General features: G+C 42.2%; 1 long non-coding RNA gene across 4 annotated transcripts in view; it reads right to left on the bottom strand.

Annotated features, from left to right (window-relative positions):
• Nucleotides 1–2,184: 2,184 nt before the first annotated feature.
• The window catches only part of LOC138854777 (uncharacterized), a 36,665-nt gene continuing 19,349 nt past the window's right edge, over nucleotides 2,185–19,500 (bottom strand). For all 4 annotated transcript variants that reach the window (XR_011393952.1, XR_011393953.1, XR_011393950.1 and 1 more), the window contains 2 exons: nucleotides 9,795–9,953; nucleotides 2,185–3,838 (listed from right to left, as the gene is read on the bottom strand). This is a non-coding gene — a long non-coding RNA (uncharacterized lncRNA). The remainder of the gene's footprint in view (nucleotides 3,839–9,794; nucleotides 9,954–19,500) is intronic.

Below are 19,500 nucleotides of genomic sequence, written 5' to 3'. Positions count from 1 at the left end.
GGAGGTGGAAGATGGGTAGGAGGTGTTACCGGACCTTTTTTTGACTTTTGAGAAGTAGAGGGACGATTGGGAAGAGGTGTCGTACGAGGTCTCGTCGATACTGAGGCTTGTAAGAGAGAACTCGAAGAAGCGAGATTAGACTGAGGCGTTGAAGTAGGGACGTCTGAGCCGAGGACAGCAAAAGGATTAGATACAGGAGTGATTATGGGAGAGGTAACCACAGAGGTGGGTGTAGAAGATGGGATACCAGAAGTGGGGGGACGTTTTGAAACACGGGAATAAGAAACACGTGGGAGTCTCCCTTGGAGGCGGAGATGAGAAACTGCCATGGCATAAGGGAGACCTTCTGTCTCTGAGGTAACGGATTTCCCGCTCGTTTAAATAGACCTGACAACGGCGAGAGTACGAAGGGTGAGCCTCATGACAGTTAAGGCAAGAGGGAGATCGATTGCAAGACGTATTAGAATGGTCATCGGCACCACAGACTGGGCATTCGGCGATAGATCTGCAATATTTCGCTGGATGGCCAAATCGCCAGCAATTTCTACACTGTTGTGGTGTAGGGATCACCTTTCGAACTTGTAACCGATGTCCTGCTATATAAACGGAGGATGGGAGTTCTCGGCTGTCAAAAGTTAAACGAGCCACATTGCTAGGGTATCGTCTCCGCCCACGGGCAGGAAGAACTTAAGTGTCTACCTTGAGGATTGGGAGATCTTGGAGTTCCAGCTGTTCTAGAATGTCGGTGCCACATGTCTGGAAATTTTGTTGAACTATGGTATGGGGCAGAATAACGGTACCACTACAAGAATTGAGGGAATGATGTTTTTCAAGGGTGACAGGAACAGTATCTATATGGGTAAGACGAGAGAGCTCACGAGCCTGGGTAGCATTCTGTACGGTAATGATGCGCGTACCGCTCTTAAGAGCATGAAAAGAAATATCTTTACCAACATGGCGTAGGAGTGCCTTGCCAATACTATGGTCAGAAAGATAGGCAGTAGAGGAAGTTGGTCGTAAAGTGAAGAATTTAGTCCACTGTTCAGTCTGAAACTGAGCGTGGAAAGGTAGTGAAGGACGTGTCGATCGTTTCTGAGAAGAACGAGAAGGTGAAGGTGGAGAAGTATCATCAGCAGGTAATTGTCGTTGACGTTTAGGCGTGGGACCAGAGTTGGTCCGACGTGGAACGGGTCGGCGATTTGAAAATTGCCGCACCGTAGAGGGAGAGGCCGGAAGCATAGTCAGAGGAGAGCGAAGGTCTGATAAATCGAAGGAGTCAGTCGAGGCCTCAGTACCTGAAGCGGGTGAGGAAACAGCACCGGCAATAGGTACAGAGGCATGAGGAATGTCTGAAGAGTGGTCCAAAGACGAGGCGGGGTCAGAACGGGGTGCGGTATCAAGAAGGGGCCCGGGGGTACCAGGTTCATGGACTAGGGCTGCCATGGTTAGGTTACTTCTTTCTTTTTGTTTTTAAGAAAAAAAAAGAAAGAAGAAAAGAAAATAAAAATAAAAAAAAGAAAAAAAAAGGGGGGACCGGGGAGGGATAGTTCCTAGGAGGGATGAAAGGGCCAGAAATCTCCCTCCGCGCCCAAGAGGACTCGACACCGCTAGTAGCGCAGATGCAGCATGGAACCCGTGCCATACCCTACCCTTCATGCCAGTAAACCAGCAATCTGGGATAGCAACCTCACATCTGCCGAGCTACCTCGGTGGACAAAAGAGAGGGCGGCCGGATATCCGCCACAAAGCATACCTCCTTCAGCCACCACCCCCGGAATCCGAAAGGTGGCTTCCAGAGCTACACCCGTCGCCCAAAAGACACCCAAAGCTACTCCGGGATACCGGAGAGGGATCGGGACATCCCTAGGCAATCCAGATTCCACGGCAAACTACGCCACCGCCAAGAAACCTCAACGGAATGGGATGGACCCCGGTGTCCTTTCTCCTACCTAGGAACTAGCGCGCCTGTGGGAGAAATCCCAAAGGACAAAAAGAGGAAGGGCAAAAGGGAGGAGTGGGGAGGAGGAGGAGGAAAGGAAAAAGGGGAGGATGGGGAGGATGGGATAGGGGAGGGGAGATTGGGGGGTAATTAGGTTCGGTCTGAGGAAGAAGACCGATAGGTCTAATTCCTCAGACCAAGAGCCTCTTCACCACGCCAAGGAGCCCCCCTTGAAGAGGATAAAAATGCCTAAATAAGTATAAAAGATATACATAATGACAATAGTTCAGTGAAACAAGGCTTATCAGTTAATTTCTGTATGTGCATGTTTATACAGGGATGAGATCACAATATTTAGTTGTAGCTACAGTGGAAGTAAAATACATGGGGTACAAAGAGAATGGCATCAGCGACTGACAGCTTCAAGCTTATTAGTTAGAGGCACTTAGGCTAAGATACAAGCAACTACTGAGAGAAAGATGGGCAAGTGAAAATCTAAGTAATGAGGAGGTTAAAGTAGTATTGGTTTCATGAGTCTACACATATACAAGGGTTGAATGCTCACATACAGTCTTTAATAGAAAGAAAATTACCATACCAGAAGTATTTATGAAGCACAAGTGATATAAAGAGGGAGGAGTATATACACATCATTGGCGAATGAGGCACTATCAACAAATTTTGTCGAGATTCAACTAGGTACTCTCTTTTTAGTTATATTAATATCTTGAGAAAGCCTACAGCACCAATGAATTTGACAAACACAAAATGGTTCATATTTTCAACAACTGTTAAAGGTTGATGAACAAAGGAAAGTAAAACATCCTTTACTAGTTATCAAATGCAAGATGTGTGTGGCAGTGCAAACTAGCTGCAGTCATGACAGAAATGTTTAAAGCAGTTTGGGACATACTTTCAAAATCAATGGTACTTTTCTTCAATACATCTATCAAAGAAGAAAAGGTACCCAGGGATTGGCACAAAGCATGTACTATAAACAAAAGTGTGTGGAAATTATCCTGTTGAGTATACCGAGAGAGAATGATCACAGATGAAAAAGGAGGCTTAGCTACATTATTATTATTTTTAAAAAGGTAAGCAAGTTTATGCTACATTCGTTAAATTAGAAAATGAATGTGACAGGGAAGCAATCTGGCAGGTGTTACAAGTGTATAAAAGAGGTTGTAAATTACTGAAAGCAGTTGAATGTTTTTTCAGAATACTAAGGCTCGGGCACCCCTGCTTTGCATTGGGGCAATGTTGCATCTCCTGCCGAGTCTTTTGCTTTCATAGGGAGTGATTTGTGTGTGCAAGTTTGGTACTAATCCCTCTAGGATTTTTCAAGTGCATATTAAAATGTATCTCTCTCACCTGCATTCCAAGGAATACAAAGCAAGGGACTTCAACCATTCCCAGTAAATTAGGTGCCTTGTCGTACTTATGGGTGCTATGAAAGTTGTTTGTACACTCTCCAGGTCAGCAATTTTGCTTGCCTTGAAGGAGGCAGTTAGTGTACAGTAGTATTCCAGCCTAGAGAGAACAAGCAATTTGAACAGAATCATACTGGGCTTGGCATCCCTAGTTTTGAAGGTTCTCATTAGCCATCCTATCATTTTCCTAGCAGATGCAATACATTGTTGTGGTCTTTGAAGGCGAGATCCTCTGATGTTATCACTCCCAGGTCCTTCACATTACTTTTTCACTATTGTATGGTTAGAATTTGTTGTATACTCTGATACAGTTTAATTTCCTCAAGTTATCCATATCTGAGTAGGTGAAATTTCTCTTCAGTGAACTTCATATCGTTTTGAGTAGCCCATTTGAAGATTTGGTTGAAGTCCGCTCTGAGTGTTGTAGTGTCTTCAATGGAGGTCATTGTCATGGCAATTCGAGCATCACCTGCAAAAGAAGACATGGAGCTATGGCTTACGTCTCTTTCTGTGTCAGATACATGTATTAGGATGAGGAGGAGTAACAGAACATATGAAACAAATGTACATTCAATGGAACTCGTGATTTGTACAATTTACCTCTCACACTGTCTTTGCAAAGGCACAAAGATATGACATTTCTGATGTCACTACCAACAGCAAATATTTCAAACTCCTCTTTTAAAGTGCAGGCATTGTACTTCCCACCTCCAGAACTTGTGTTTGGCCGACTGGTTTCCCTGAATCCCTCCGGAAAATATTACCCTGCTCACACTCCAACGGCTCATGAAGTCCCAAAAACCATTCACTCCTACCTAACACACTCCCACATGCCCCTTGCACATAACTTCTTTCACCCCCCCTCTCCCTCCATCCTTTCCTAGGATGACCCCTAGCCCCCCCCCCTCCACTACAAATTTATACACCCTCCATGTCATCTTATTTTGTTCCATCCTCTCTAAATGACCAAATCACCTCAACAAGCCCTATGACTAATACTTCTATTAACTCCACACCTCCTAATTTCCATACTATGAATTCTCTGCATAATATTTACACCACACATTTCCTTTAAACATGATATCTCCACTGCTTCCAGCCTTCTCCTCACTGCAGCATTTACAACCCATGCTTCACACACACGTAAGTGTTGGTACCACTAAATTCTCGTACATTCCCTTCTTTGCCTCCATGGATAACGTTACCTTGCATTGAGGTGTCTGTGGAAACAACACCCATCTTTTTCCCTTCATTAATTCTATGGTTAACTTCATCCTTCATAAACCCATCCACTGACAAGTCTACTCCCAAATATCTGAACACATTCACTTCTTCCATACTCCCTCCAATGTGACATCCAGTTTTTTCTTTACCTAACTTGATTGATACCCTCATCACCTTACTCTTACCTATGTTCACTTTCAACTTTCTTCCTTTACACACCCTCCCAAACTTGTCCACTAACCTTTGTAACTTCTCTTCAGAATCTCCCGAAAACACAGTATCATTAACAAAAAGTAAATTTCAACTCCCATTTTGCATTTGATTCCCCTTAATTTAATCTCACCCCTCTCCCCAACACCTTAACATTTAGAAAAAAACAAAAAAGCACAGTACTGTGACTGGAACAATACACAAGCAACCCACACAGAGAGGAGCTTACAACGACATTTCAGTCTGACTTGGACCATTTACAAAGTCACAATGACTTTGTAAATGGTCCAAGTTGGACCAAAACACCATCGTAAGCCCCTCTCTCCTATATGTAGGTTATTTGTGTACCCTAGCATTTACTTCTTTTGCAACCCCATGTATAAATAAACAACCATGGTGACATTAAACATCACTGTCTAAGGCCTACTTTTACTGGATATTAATATCCCTCTCTTCTACACACCCTAACCTGAGCTTCACTATCCTCATAAAAACTATCTACAGCATTTATTAACTTACTACTTATTCCATACATCTGCCACATTGCTCCACTATCATATGCCTTTTCTAAATCCATAAATGCAATGAAAACTTCCCTACCTTTATCTAAATACTGTTTGCTTATTTGCTTCTATGTAAACATGATCTACACATCCCCTACCCATTCTAAAGCCTCCATGTTCATCTGTGATCCTGCTCTCTGTCTTACCTCTAATTCTTTCAATAATAACCCTATCATACACTTTACATGGTATACTCAGTAAACTATTTATTAACACATCGGCCATTTCCCACCAAGGCAGAGTGGCCCGAAAAAGAAAAACTTTCATCATTCACTAAATCACTGTCTTGCCAGAGGCATGCTTACACTACAGTTATAAAACTGCAACATTAACACCCCCTCCTTCACAGTGCCGGCACTGTACTTCCCATCTCCAGGAATCAAGTCTGGCCTGCTGATTTCTCTGAATCCCTTCATAAATGTTACCTTGCTTACACTCCAACAGCATGACAAGTCCTAAAAACCATCTGTCTCCATTCACTCCTATCTGACACGCTCACACACGTTTGCTGAAAGTTCAAGCCCCTCGCACACAAAACCTCCTTTGCCCCTCGCACACAAAACCTCCTTTACCCCTCCCTCCAACCTTTTCCAGGCCAACCCCTACCCCACCTTCCCTCCATTACAGATTTATACACTTTTGAAGTCATTCTATTTCATTCCACCCTCTTTACATGTCCAAACCATTTCAACCCCTCCTCAGCCCTCTGAATAATAGTTTTGGTAATCCCACACCTCCTCCAAATTTCCAAACTACGGATTCTCTGCATTATATTCACACCACACATTGCCCTCGGATATGACATCTCCACTCCCTTCAGCCTTCTCCTTGTTGCAACATTCACAACCCATGCCTCACACCCAAACAAGAGCATTGTATAACTACACAGTGGACCCTCGACCAACGATATTAATCCATTCCTGAGAGCTCATCGTTAATCAAAATTATCGTTAGTCGAGTTAATTTTCCCCATAAGAAATAATGGAAATCAAATTAATCCGTTCCTGACACCCCAAAGTATTGAAAAAAATTTTTTTTTACCACATGAAATATTAATTTTAATACACACAAACTGAAGAAGACATGCACAGTTACATGACACTTACCTTTATTGAAGATCTGGTGGTGATTGATGGGATGGGAGGAGAGTGTATTGATGGTGTTAGTGTTTAGAAGGGGAATCCCCTTCCATTAGGACTTGAGGTGGCAAGTCCTTCTCTGGGGTTACTTCCCTTCTTTTAATGCCATTAGGACCAGCACAACATATCTGTCCAAAGAGGCCTGTACCTCCCGTTCCTTTATGACATTCCTAAAGTGTTTCACAACATTGTCAGTGTACAGGTTGCCAACACGGCTTGCAGTAGCTGTGTCAGGGTGATTTTCATCAAAAAAGGTTTGCACTTTAAGCCATATTGCACACATTTCCTTAATCTTAGAAGTAGGCAACTTCTTCAATTTCTCTATCCCCTCCTCTGAAGCAGTTTCCTCAGGTGTGGCCTCTTGCTTTTGAAGATGATCTAGCAGCTCATCAGTGGTTAGTTCTTCATTGTCCTCCTCCACCAACTCTTCCACATACTCCCCACTAACCTCCAACCCCAAGGACTTCCCCAATGCCACAATGGATTCCTCAACTGGCATAGGATTCTCAGGGTTAGCCTCAAACCCTTCAAAATCCCTTTTGTCTGCACATTCTGGCCACAGTTTATTCCAAGAAGAGTTCAAGATCCTCTTAGTCACTTCCTCCCAAGCCTTACCTATAATGTTTACACAATTGAGGATGCTAAAGTGATCTCTCCAAAACTCTCTTAGAGTCAGTCGAGTTTCTGAGGTCACTACAAAGCACCTTTCAAACATAGCTTTTGTGTACAGTTTCTTGAAGTTTGCAATGACCTGCTGGTCCATGGGCTGCAGGAGAGGAGTGGTATTAGGAGGCAAAAACTTCACCTTAATGAAGCTCATGTCTGCAGAAAGTCGCTCTGCCAAGTCTGAAGGATGACCAGGAGCACTGTCTAATACCAGGAGGCACATAAGGTCCAATTTATTTTCCAGGAGGTAATTTTTCACAGTGGGGGCAAATGCATGGTGTAACCAGTAATAGAAAAAGTCCCTAATGACCCATGCCTTACTGTTTGCCCTCCACAGCACACACAAATTAGCCTTGAGGACATTGTTTTTCCTGAACACACTGGGAGTTTCAGAGTGATACACCAATAAAGGCTTCACTTTGCAATCACCACTAACATTGGCACACATCAACAGAGTAAGCCTGTCTTTCATAGGCTTATGTCCTGGGAGTGCCTTTTCCTCCTGAGTAATGTAGGTCCTGCTTGGCATTTTCTTCCAAAACAGGCCTGTTTCGTCACAATTAAACACTTGTTCAGGCTTCAGTCCTTCACTGTCTATGTACTCCTTGAATTCCTGCACATATTTTTCAGCTGCTTTGTGGTCTGAACTGACAGCCTCACCATGCCTTATCACACTATGTATGCCACTACGATTCTTAAATCTCTCAAACCAACCTTTGCTGGCCTTAAATTCACTCACATCACCACTAGTTGCTGGCATTTTTTTAATTAAATCATGCAACTTCCTAGCCTTTTCACATATGATCGCTTGAGAGATGCTATCTGTTTTTCGTTTATCCACACCAATAACAGTCTCTCAACATCTTCTGTCACTTGTGATCTCAGTTTCAAAAACATAGTTGCACCTTTGGCAAGAACAGCTTCCTTGATTGCCATTTTCTTGCCCACAATAGTAGCGATGGTTGATTGGGGTTTTGTGTACAACCTGGCCAGCTCGGACACACGCACTCCACTTTCATACTTAGCAATGATCTTTTTCTTCATATCCATAGTAATTCTCACCCTTTTTGCTGTAGGGTTGGCATGGTGACTTATTTTGCAGGTGCAATCACTACAAGCGCTGTGATAATATGAAATGTTCCAATTGTATGTTTGGATGGGACCGCAGTGGCTGGCTGGCTTGTAAACACTGGCACCCATGGGACAAGTGAGGCATGTTCAGGCCACAAGTGGACGCGTCTCGAACAGAACGAATAGCGTTGGTCGGGTTTTTTAGCGCTAGTCGAGGCAAAATTTTTGCGTTAAAATGTATCGCTAGTCGGATTTAACGTTAGACGATGCCAACATTGGTCGAGGGTCCACTGTATATTCCCCTATAATTTTTAAACTCTCTTTGTCCCCCTTTCCTTTATATACAGGAATTATACATGCTCTCTGACAATCCCTAGGTACCTTCCCCTCTCTCATAAATTTTATTTTATTATTATTAACACATCGGCTGATTCCCACCCAGGCAGGGTGGCCTGATAAAGAAAAACTTTCATCATCATTCACTCCATCACTGTCTTGCCAGAGGGGTGCTTTACACTACAGTTATAAAACTGCAACATTAACACCCATCCTTCAGAGTGTAGACACTGTACGTGTATTTCCCATCTCCAGGAATCAAGTCCAGCCTGCCGGTTTCCCTGAATCCCTTCATAAATGTTACTTTGCTCACACTCCAACAGCACGTCAAGTATTAAAAACCATTTGTCTCCATTCATTCCTATGAAATGCACTCGTGCACACTTGCTGGAAGTCCAAGCCCCTCGCACACAAAACCTCCTTTGCCCCCTCAATCGAACCCTTCCTAGGCCGACCCCTACCCCGCCTTCCTTCCACTACAGATTTATACACTCTCGAAGTCATTCTGTTTTGTTCCATTCTCTCTACATGTCCAAACCTCCTCAGCCCTCTGGATAATAGTTTTGGTAATCCCACACCTTCTCCTAATTTCCGAACTACGAATTCTCTGCATTATATTCACACCACACATTGCCCTTAGACATGACATCTGCACTGCCTCCAGCCGTCTCCTCGTTGCAACATTCATCATCCATGCTTCACACCCATACAAGTGTGTTGGTACAGCTATAGTCTCATACATTCCCGTTTTTGCTTCCACGGACAAAGTTCTTTGTCTCCACAGACTCCTAAGTGCACCACTCACCTTTTTCCCCTCATCAATTCTGTGATTCACCTCATCCTTCATAGACCCATCTGCTGACACGTCCACTCCTAAGTATCTGAATACATTCACCTCCTCCATACTCTATCCCTCCCATCTGATATCCAGTCTTTCATCACCTAATCTTTTTATCCTCATAACCTTACAATTTCCTATATTTACTTTTAATTTTCTCCTTTTACATACCCTACCAAATCCATCCACCAACCTCTGCAGCTTCTCCTCCATCTCCCCACAGCACCATGTTGTCTAATCTTTGTTCTCAATAATGGGCACCTTAAGATCAGTCTTTTGTATGTACTGATTTTTATTTGTGCCTCTGGAAAGTAAAACTCACCAGTAATGTGTAGAGATGGAGAGCAACATTTTCATGTACAACAAACATGTACCGACCTTCTCTCCAAGCGAGTTTTCGACGCTATTGGTTGTGCTTCTTATATTAAACACTGTTTCCTACAACTTCTTGGACCTTGGAATCAATCCTCCACTTTTAGGTATTTTCTCATCAACTGGATTGCCTAATGGATTACTTCTCGTTTTACCTATGTGACCCTGCAAAACAGATGAGCCTTTACAACATTTAGTACATTAAAATATTTATACAGCCTCTCCTCGCTTAACGACGGAGTTCCATTCCTAAGATCACATTGGTAAATGAATTAGTCATTAAGTGAGGAGCATACTATAATGGTAGTGGGTTTGTATCAACCATCTTTGATATTTTAACGTAACCTTTGCACCATTTATAACATTTCTGGTATATTCTTAAATGTTTATACAGTAATGTACTGTATTGTAATAAACAGAATAGAGGAAATCTGCTTTAATATACATTAGGTATGTATACTGGTCAGAGAGCCTGTCATAAGTCAGAGGCTTCGGTAAACGAGTACGTTGCTGAGTAAGGAGAGGCTGTATGTTTATAGTTGGTTCATCTTTTACAAAAAAATAGAAAAACTACAATTTGTCAGTAATGAAAGTACAGGTTTGAACAAACACGTCTACTATATAGAAATCAGTAGCAATACACCACTCAAACACTATGTAATTCCACCAAAGAGGTACAAGAAATGCTGATTAAAAACAGACATGTTGAATAGATATCACAAAGTTTCAGTAGAAACGGACAATGTTAGAAAACCTACATGGAATACCACACTAATGTGTACTCAACACCATACACAAAAATAAAACATATGAATCTGGATACACTCTAACATTAGTCAGAAATCTGGCTGCTTCAACTCAACCCCCATGTACATGCAAGGTTGTAACAATTGGAGTAGAGGCCAGAAAAACCTAAAACATAGTATGCCATCTGGGGATGGGAATGACAGAGGTTGTAGACATAAAATATCAACACCTAATTGTCAACACGGTGCTAGCAGATCTCCAGAGGCTCTCATCAAGTCAATAACTTCTGCCCCAATACTCATCCAGCAGCTCTACAAGTGGTAAATTTTTTTTTTTTTTTATTAGCACACTGGCCGATTCCCACCAAGGCAGGGTGGCCCGAAAAAGAAAAACTTTCACCATCATTCACTCTATCACTGTCTTGCCAGAAAGATGCTTTACACTACAGTTTTTAAACTGCAACATTAACACCCCTCCTTCAGAGTGCAGGCACTGTACTTCCCATCTCCAGGACTCAAGCCCGGCCTGCCGGTTTCCCTGAATCCCTTCATAAATGTTACTTTGCTCACACTCCAACAGCACGTCAAGTATTAAAAACCATTTGTCTCCATTCACTCCTATCAAACATGCCTGCTGGAAGTCCAAGCCCCTCGCACACAAAACCTCCTTTACCCCCTCCCTCCAACCTTTCCTAGGCCGACCCCTACCCCGCCTAAATGTAAATATGTTTTATCTTTTTTAAGGTCATTCTGACTCCATTTCAAAAATACCTCACGAAACTGAACCTGTAGTGCATGTCAAATGAAGGTGAAAATTAACCTGTCGAATCATTTTCAGTATACAGACTGCAGACATTCCTTGCTTTACCATTTTACGATGGTGTGATAAAACTGTAAACATTTTTTGGGTGCTGTACAGTACAGCCTCTCCTCACTTAACGACGGAGTTCAGTTCCTAAGACCACGTAAGTAAACAAATTCGTTGCCAAGTGAGAAGCCAGGGCTCAACATGGCCGACACGGCAGGTTGTGTAGCGGGCTAGCTGCGGGATTTTCAAGGATAGCTCCTGGTCAAAGAGGCTGACCAGGTCCCTACTTAACAGAACTCAGTGTGAATGCTTTGAGAAGATACCAGAGCAGCGAACGGACATCCCAGTGCATCGTTTCAGCGTAAATAGTTGAAGTGTTGTGCAGTTTCAGAGGATTTGGTGTTGTCGAGTCAGGACCAGTCAGCGCCTCCCCCCCTCTCCGCTGGGGGGGAGGGGGAGGGCGTGTGTAGTAAATAGTGACCCTCTCATAACGCCTCACCCCTGCGTGTCTCCCCCGCCTCACCCACCCAACTCCCAGCGCCACCCCATCTGTAGAGGGTACTTCTCCCCTAACCCACGATGTCAGCGATGGCACTGCAGGGAGTGCCGGGCTCACAGGAACTTCCACTACAGGGACAGCATCGTGGAGTTCGACCTCGAGGCAGCTGTCAGGTGTGCCACAGGCAGTGTGTACTCAGTTCCTCAAGCTTCAACATCCGTGCACACGAGGGCCTGGGATCTTCAATCAACTTGGCATCCACCAGGACGCTGGCATGTCCCTAGGGGAGCTCTCCATCGGGCTGCTAATGGAGTCACTGGCTTCTTGGACCTCTTGGGGAGGGTCGATGGTGCTCGTGCAAGCAGCAGATCCCGGGGCAACTTGCTGCTGTTTGCAATGGCTGTCTACCGAGGAGAGACAGGCACCTAGCAACATCTGTTGTTGGGGCAATGGATGAATTCCCTGCTATGTTTGTTTACTGCTCATTACTCTGTAATTTGTCTATGATTGTAATCATGTGATAACGTGTATCATTCATTACCTTTGAAACTTGTAATGATTTTGACCAGCTCTACCTGGAGCTCATTACCTTTGTAAATTCTCATGATTAATGTGTTTATGATTCATTACCTTTGCAATTATTCATGAGTGTGACCAGCTCTACCTGGAGCTCATTACCTTTGTAACTTGGTCATGATTATGACCAGATCTAGTTCATTACCTTTGTAACTTGCTCAGCTATCAAAACTTTGGAGTCCAGTCCCTGGACCAATTATGTACCTCTGTAATCTTTTGACTACCGCCCACAGGATGGGTATGGGGTGCATAATAAACATATTAAACTAAGTGAGAAGCATACTATAATGGGTTTGTGTCAACTATCTTTGTTATTGTTTTAATGTCACCTTTGTACCATTTATAACATTTCTAGTATATTTTTAAAATGTTTATACAGTAGCATACTGTATATTGTAATAAACAGAATAGAGGAAATCAGCTCTAATATATGTTATTTAGGTATTCATACTCGTCAGAGAACTCGTAAGTCCGAGGCATCGGTAAACGAGTACGTCGCTAAGTGAGGAGAAGCTGTATTGTATATTAACTGATAGGATAAACTTGTATTCATTTATTTACTTTTCAATAATGGTATTTACAATCATTTTTTTTATTTACTTATTCTGCGACAGTTGTTATTTATCATAATACTGTATATACGTGTGGATTAAATTATGGGGAATCAAATTCAAAATGGGAATTGACACAGTTACTTTTTGCTGATGATACTGTGCTTATGGGAGATTCTAAAGAAAAATTGCAAAGGTTAGTGGATGAGTTTGGAAATGTGTGTAAAGGTAGAAAGTTGAAAGTGAACATAGAAAAGAGTAAGGTGATGAGGGTGTCAAATGATTTAGATAAAGAAAAATTGGATATCAAATTGGGGAGGAGGGGTATGGAAGAAGTGAATGTTTTCAGATACTTGGGAGTTGACGTGTCGGCGGATGGATTTATGAAGGATGAGGTTAATCATAGAATTGATGAGGGAAAAAAGGTGAGTGGTGCGTTGAGGTATATGTGGAGTCAAAAAACGTTATCTATGGAGGCAAAGAAGGGAATGTATGAAAGTATAGTAGTACCAACACTCTTATATGGGTGTGAAGCTTGGGTGGTAAATGCAGCAGCGAGGAGACGGTTGGAGGCAGTGGAGATGTCCTGTTTAAGGGCAATGTGTGGTGTAAATATTATGCAGAAAATTCGGAGTGTGGAAATTAGGAGAAGGTGTGGAGTTAATAAAAGTATTAGTCAGAGGGCAGAAGAGGGGTTGTTGAGGTGGTTTGGTCATTTAGAGAGAATGGATCAAAGTAGAATGACATGGAAAGCATATAAATCTATAGGGGAAGGAAGGCGGGGTAGGGGTCGTCCTCGAAAGGGTTGGAGAGAGGGGGTAAAGGAGGTTTTGTGGGTAAGGGGCTTGGACTTCCAGCAAGCGTGCGTGAGCGTGTTAGATAGGAGTGAATGGAGACGAATGGTACTTGGGACCTGACGATCTGTTGGAGTGTGAGCAGGGTAATATTTAGTGAAGGGATTCAGGGAAACCGGTTATTTTCATATAGTCGGACTTGAGTCCTGGAAATGGGAAGTACAATGCCTGCACTTTAAAGGAGGGGTTTGGGATATTGGCAGTTTGGAGGGATATGTTGTGTATCTTTATATGTGTATGCTTCTAGACTGTTGTATTCTGAGCACCTCTGCAAAAACAGTGATAATGTGCAAGTGTGGTGAAAGTGTTGAATGATGATGAAAGTATGTTCTTTTTGGGGATTTTCTTTCTTTTTTGGGTCACCCTGCCTCGGTGGGAGACGGCCGACTTGTTGAAAAAAAAAAAAAAAAAAAAAAAAATATATATATATATATATATATATATATATATAGAGTAGAGTATGTTGTGCCGATTATGTAAACCTGGTCAATTAGCAAAAACTCGTAACACAAGGCACAGATAACTCTTTGATGTTCGTGTCCATCGCACACTATGCAAAAACTCAATGCACATAAAAGGCCCTAAAATCTGGAATTCATTACCTGTAAATATAAAAGAAACACTGTCTGTTTACAAATTCAAGTCTCTTCTCAAAAATCACTTACCCACAACCAAATAAATACTGAATAATTGTATCTTAAAAATTGTATCTCATAAATGTTTAACCTGATACCCAATCAAACTTATTTTTTAATTACATTACCCAACAGAATATTCCATTCTACTGAATGTACAGCAATGTAGTAAATGACCATATGACCTATCTTTGTAATACTCATTTGTGCTAAATTGTTATCTGTTTACAATAATGTTTTACCACTGAATATATCACTGCTTAGTTAATCTTAAGTTAATTTTAAGCCTGCCCATAATGCTCTGCATACAAGGGGCTTTGGCATGTTGCACTTAACTGTATTCATTTGTACAACTCTGTATCATGTTTAAATTAATAAATAAATAAATATATTTTTTTCATTAATGTAAAAATTTATAATTTTGCACCAAAAGAATCTTAGAAAACTTACCTAACCTTATTATAACAAGAGCAATTTATTTTAGCCTAACCCAACTAAATATATTTTAGATTTGTTTACAGTAATTTAATACTAAACAAACACAATGAAATATATTTTTTTCGTTAGGTTCATTATGATTTTTGCGAGATTATTACATACACAAATTTTCACTTGTCTTATATGGCAAGATGAGCGTTGCTAAAGCCAAGATCGCAAGTTCTGCCTATTCGGCACGACGTGTGTGTATTATATATATATATATATATATATACATATACGTATAATATATATATATATATATATATATATATATATATATATATATATATATATATATATATATATATACATATACATATACATATACGTATAATATATATATATATATATATATATATATATATATATATATATATATATATATACATATACGTATATATATATATATATATATATATATATATATATATATATATATATATATATATATATACGTATATGTATATATATATATGTATATATATATATGTATATATATATATATTACCTGGAGTTTACCTGGAGAGAGTTTCGGGGGTCAACGCCCCCGCGGCCCGGTCTGTGACCAGGCCTCCTGGTGGATCAGCGCCTGATCAACCAGGCTGTTGCTGCTGGCTGCACGCAAACCAACGTACGAGCCACAGCCCGGCTGATCAGGAACTGCCTTTAGGTGCTTGTCCAGTGCCAGCTTGAAGACTGCCAGGGGTCTGTTGGTAATCCCCCTTATGTGTGCTGGGAGGCAGTTGAACAGTCTCGGTCCCCTGACACTTATTGTATGGTCTCTTAACGTGCTAGTGACACCCCTGCTTTTCATTGGGGGGATGGTGCATCGTCTGCCAAGTCTTTTGCTTTCGTAGTGAGTGATTTTCGTGTGCAAGTTCGGTACTAGTCCCTCTAGGATTTTCCAGGTGTATATAATCATGTATCTCTCCCTCCTGCGTTCCAGGGAATACAGGTTTAGAAACCTCAAGCGCTCCCAGTAATTGAGGTGTTTGATCTCCGTTATGCGCGCCGTGAAAGTTCTCTGTACATTTTCTAGGTCGGCAATTTCACCTGCCTTGAAAGGTGCTGTTAGAGTGCAGCAATATTCCAGCCTAGATAGAACAAGTGACCTGAAGAGTGTCATCATGGGCTTGGCCTCCCTAGTTTTGAAGGTTCTCATTATCCATCCTGTCATTTTTCTAGCAGATGCGATTGATACAATGTTATGGTCCTTGAAGGTGAGATCCTCCGACATAATCACTCCCAGGTCTTTGACGTTGGTGTTTCGCTCTATTTTGTGGCCAGAATTTGTTTTGTACTCTGATGAAGATTTAATTTCCTCATGTTTACCATATCTGAGTAATTGAAATTTCTCATCGTTGAACTTCATATTGTTTTCTGCAGCCCACTGAAAGATTTGGTTGATGTCCGCCTGGAGCCTTGCAGTGTCTGCAATGGAAGACACTGTCATGCAGATTCGGGTGTCATCTGCAAAGGAAGACACGGTGCTGTGGCTGACATCCTTGTCTATGTCGGATATGAGGATGAGGAACAAGATGGGAGCTAGTACTGTGCCTTGTGGAACAGAGCTTTTCACCGTAGCTGCCTCGGACTTTACTCTGTTGACGACTACTCTCTGTGTTCTGTTAGTGAGGAAATTATAGATCCATCGACCAACTTTTCCTGTTATTCCTTTAGCGCGCATTTTGTGCGCTATTACGCCATGGTCACACTTGTCGAAGGCTTTTGCAAAGTCTGTATATATTACATCTGCATTCTTTTTGTCTTCTAGTGCATTTAGGACCTTGTCGTAGTGATCCAGTAGTTGAGACAGACAGGAGCGACCTGTTCTAAACCCATGTTGCCCTGGGTTGTGTAACTGATGGGTTTCTAGATGGGTGGTGATCTTGCTTCTTAGGACCCTTTCAAAGATTTTTATGATATGGGATGTTAGTGCTATTGGTCTGTAGTTCTTTGCTGTTGCTTTACTGCCCCCTTTGTGGAGTGGGGCTATGTCTGTTGTTTTTAGTAACTGAGGGACGACCCCCGTGTCCATGCTCCCTCTCCATAGGATGGAAAAGGCTCGTGATAGGGGCTTCTTGCAGTTCTTGATGAACACAGAGTTCCATGAGTCTGGCCCTGGGGCAGAGTGCATGGGCATGTCATTTATCGCCTGTTCGAAGTCATTTGGCGTCAGGATAACATCGGATAGGCTTGTGTTAATCAAATTTTGTGGCTCTCTCATAAAAAATTCATTTTGATCTTCGACTCTCAGTCTGGTTAGCGGCTTGCTAAAAACTGAGTCATATTGGGACTTGAGTAGCTCACTCATTTCCTTGCTGTCATCTGTGTAGGACCCATCTTGTTTAAGTAGGGGCCCAATACTGGACGTTGTTCTCGATTTTGATTTGGCATAGGAGAAGAAATACTTTGGGTTTCTTTCGATTTCATTTATGGCTTTTAGTTCTTCCCGCGATTCCTGACTCCTAAAGGATTCTTTTAGCTTAAGTTCGATGCTTGCTATTTCTCTGACCAGTGTCTCCCTGCGCATTTCTGATATATTGACCTCTTTTAGCCGCTCTGTTATTCTTTTCCGTCGCCTGTAAAGGGAGCGCCTGTCTCTTTCTATTTTACATCTACTCCTCCTTTTTCTTAGAGGAATAAGCCTTGTGCATACATCGAGTGCCACCGAGTTAATCTGTTCTAGGCATAAGTTTGGGTCTGTGTTGCTTAGTATATCTTCCCAGCTTATATCGGTTAGGACTTGGTTTACTTGGTCCCACTTTATGTTTTTGTTATTGAAGTTGAATTTGGTGAATGCTCCCTCGTGACTAGTCTCATTTTGTCGGTCTGAGGCTCCACGCATACATGTCTGAACCTCAATTATGTTGTGATCTGAGTATATTGTTTTTGATATGGTGACATTTCTTATCAGATCATCATTGTTAGTGAAGATGAGGTCTAGTGTATTCTCCAGTCTAGTAGGCTCTATTATTTGCTGGTTTAAATTGAATTTTGTGCAGAGATTTAAAAGCTCGTGTGAGTGTGAGTTTTCATCAGAGCTGCCTCCTGGTGTTATTACTGCAACAATATTATTTGCTATATTCCTCCATTTTAGGTGCCTTAAGTTGAAATCCCCCAGGAGCAAGATGTTGGGTGCAGGAGCTGGAAGATTTTCCAGACAGTGGTCAATTTTTAACAGCTGTTCCTGGAATTGCTGGGATGTTGCATCCGGAGGCTTGTAGACTACCACAATGACTAGGTTTTGGTTCTCGACCTTTACTGCTAAAACTTCCACTACGTCATTTGAGGCATTAAGCAGTTCTGTGCAAACAAGTGACTCTGCAATGTACAGGCCAACCCCCCCCTTTTGCCTGTTCACTCTGTCACATCTGTATAGGTTGTAACCTGGGATCCATATTTCGTTGTCCAAGTGATCCTTTATGTGGGTCTCAGTGAAAGCCGCGAACATTGCCTTTGCCTCTGCAAGCAGTCCACGGATGAAAGGTATTTTGTTGTTTATTGCTGGCTTTAGACCCTGTATATTTGCAAAGAAGAATGTTATCGGACTGGTGGTATTGTTGGTACTGGGGGGGGATTTTTTTTCCGGCATTAGTATCTGTATCTGTTGGTTTGGAGTGGAGGCCATCGACTGTGGTTCCACTCCAGGAATGACTGGATTTGGTGTACGATTTCTGCCATTTCCTGCCAGTTTTTTTTCCTTCCTGGCACTAAAAAACCTCTCCCTCTTGAGTGGCTGTGGCTACCCAGGTTTTCCCATGGCCTGGATGTTTTGTATCTTTTTGTCCCCTTTAGATGGTATGCCTGGCAATTTAAGTTATAGCACAGTCTTTCCTGTACTGAAGAGGTACACATTTCAGGGTGAAAAAGCTTACAGGAAGGGAGTTTGCATTTTCCTGTTGTCATATGGGCATGACATTTTCTAGGGTGGTCATAGTTGCATGTCCCATCTGTTTTTCCAGATTTCCCATGCCAGCAGATACCAAGTGCATAGTATGTGCACAGGCTTGGTTTCCGTTTGCCTTGGGTTTCTGTGACTGTATTCCCTGTTGGTGCATGTTTCCCTGTCTTATTCCTATCCTCCCTAGCACCAACAATGGAGCTCCCACCAGTTGTTTTTGGTAATTTATCCTCACTATTGCTATTGGAGTCCTCTTGTTTGCTATTTCCTGCGGTATTTCTGGTTTGCAATATTGGTTTTATCTTATCTTTGACTACACTTGTTTCCCTACTATGGCTCCTGTCCTCTATGAGGTCATTTATATGTATTCCTTCCTGCGTATAATTCCCGACTACCTGGACAAAATCTCCAGCTTCACCATTACTGTCTACCAGGACAGTATCTCCAGCTTCACCATTTCTGTCTCCCAGGACAGCACCTCCAGCTTCCCCATTACTGTCTCCCAGGACAGTATCTCCAGCTTCACCATTACTGTCTCCCAGGACAGCACCTCCAGCTTCACCATTACTGTCTCCCAGGACAGCACCTCCAGCTTCACCATTACTGTCTCCCAGGACAGCACTATCAGCCCTACATTTACTGACTACCAGGACATCACC

Source organism: Cherax quadricarinatus, chromosome 69, assembly GCF_038502225.1.
Source record: "Cherax quadricarinatus isolate ZL_2023a chromosome 69, ASM3850222v1, whole genome shotgun sequence".
Lineage (NCBI taxonomy): Eukaryota > Metazoa > Arthropoda > Malacostraca > Decapoda > Parastacidae > Cherax > Cherax quadricarinatus.
The sequence above is the reverse complement of the archived record's forward strand: the minus strand, read 5'-3'. Positions and strand labels throughout refer to the sequence as shown.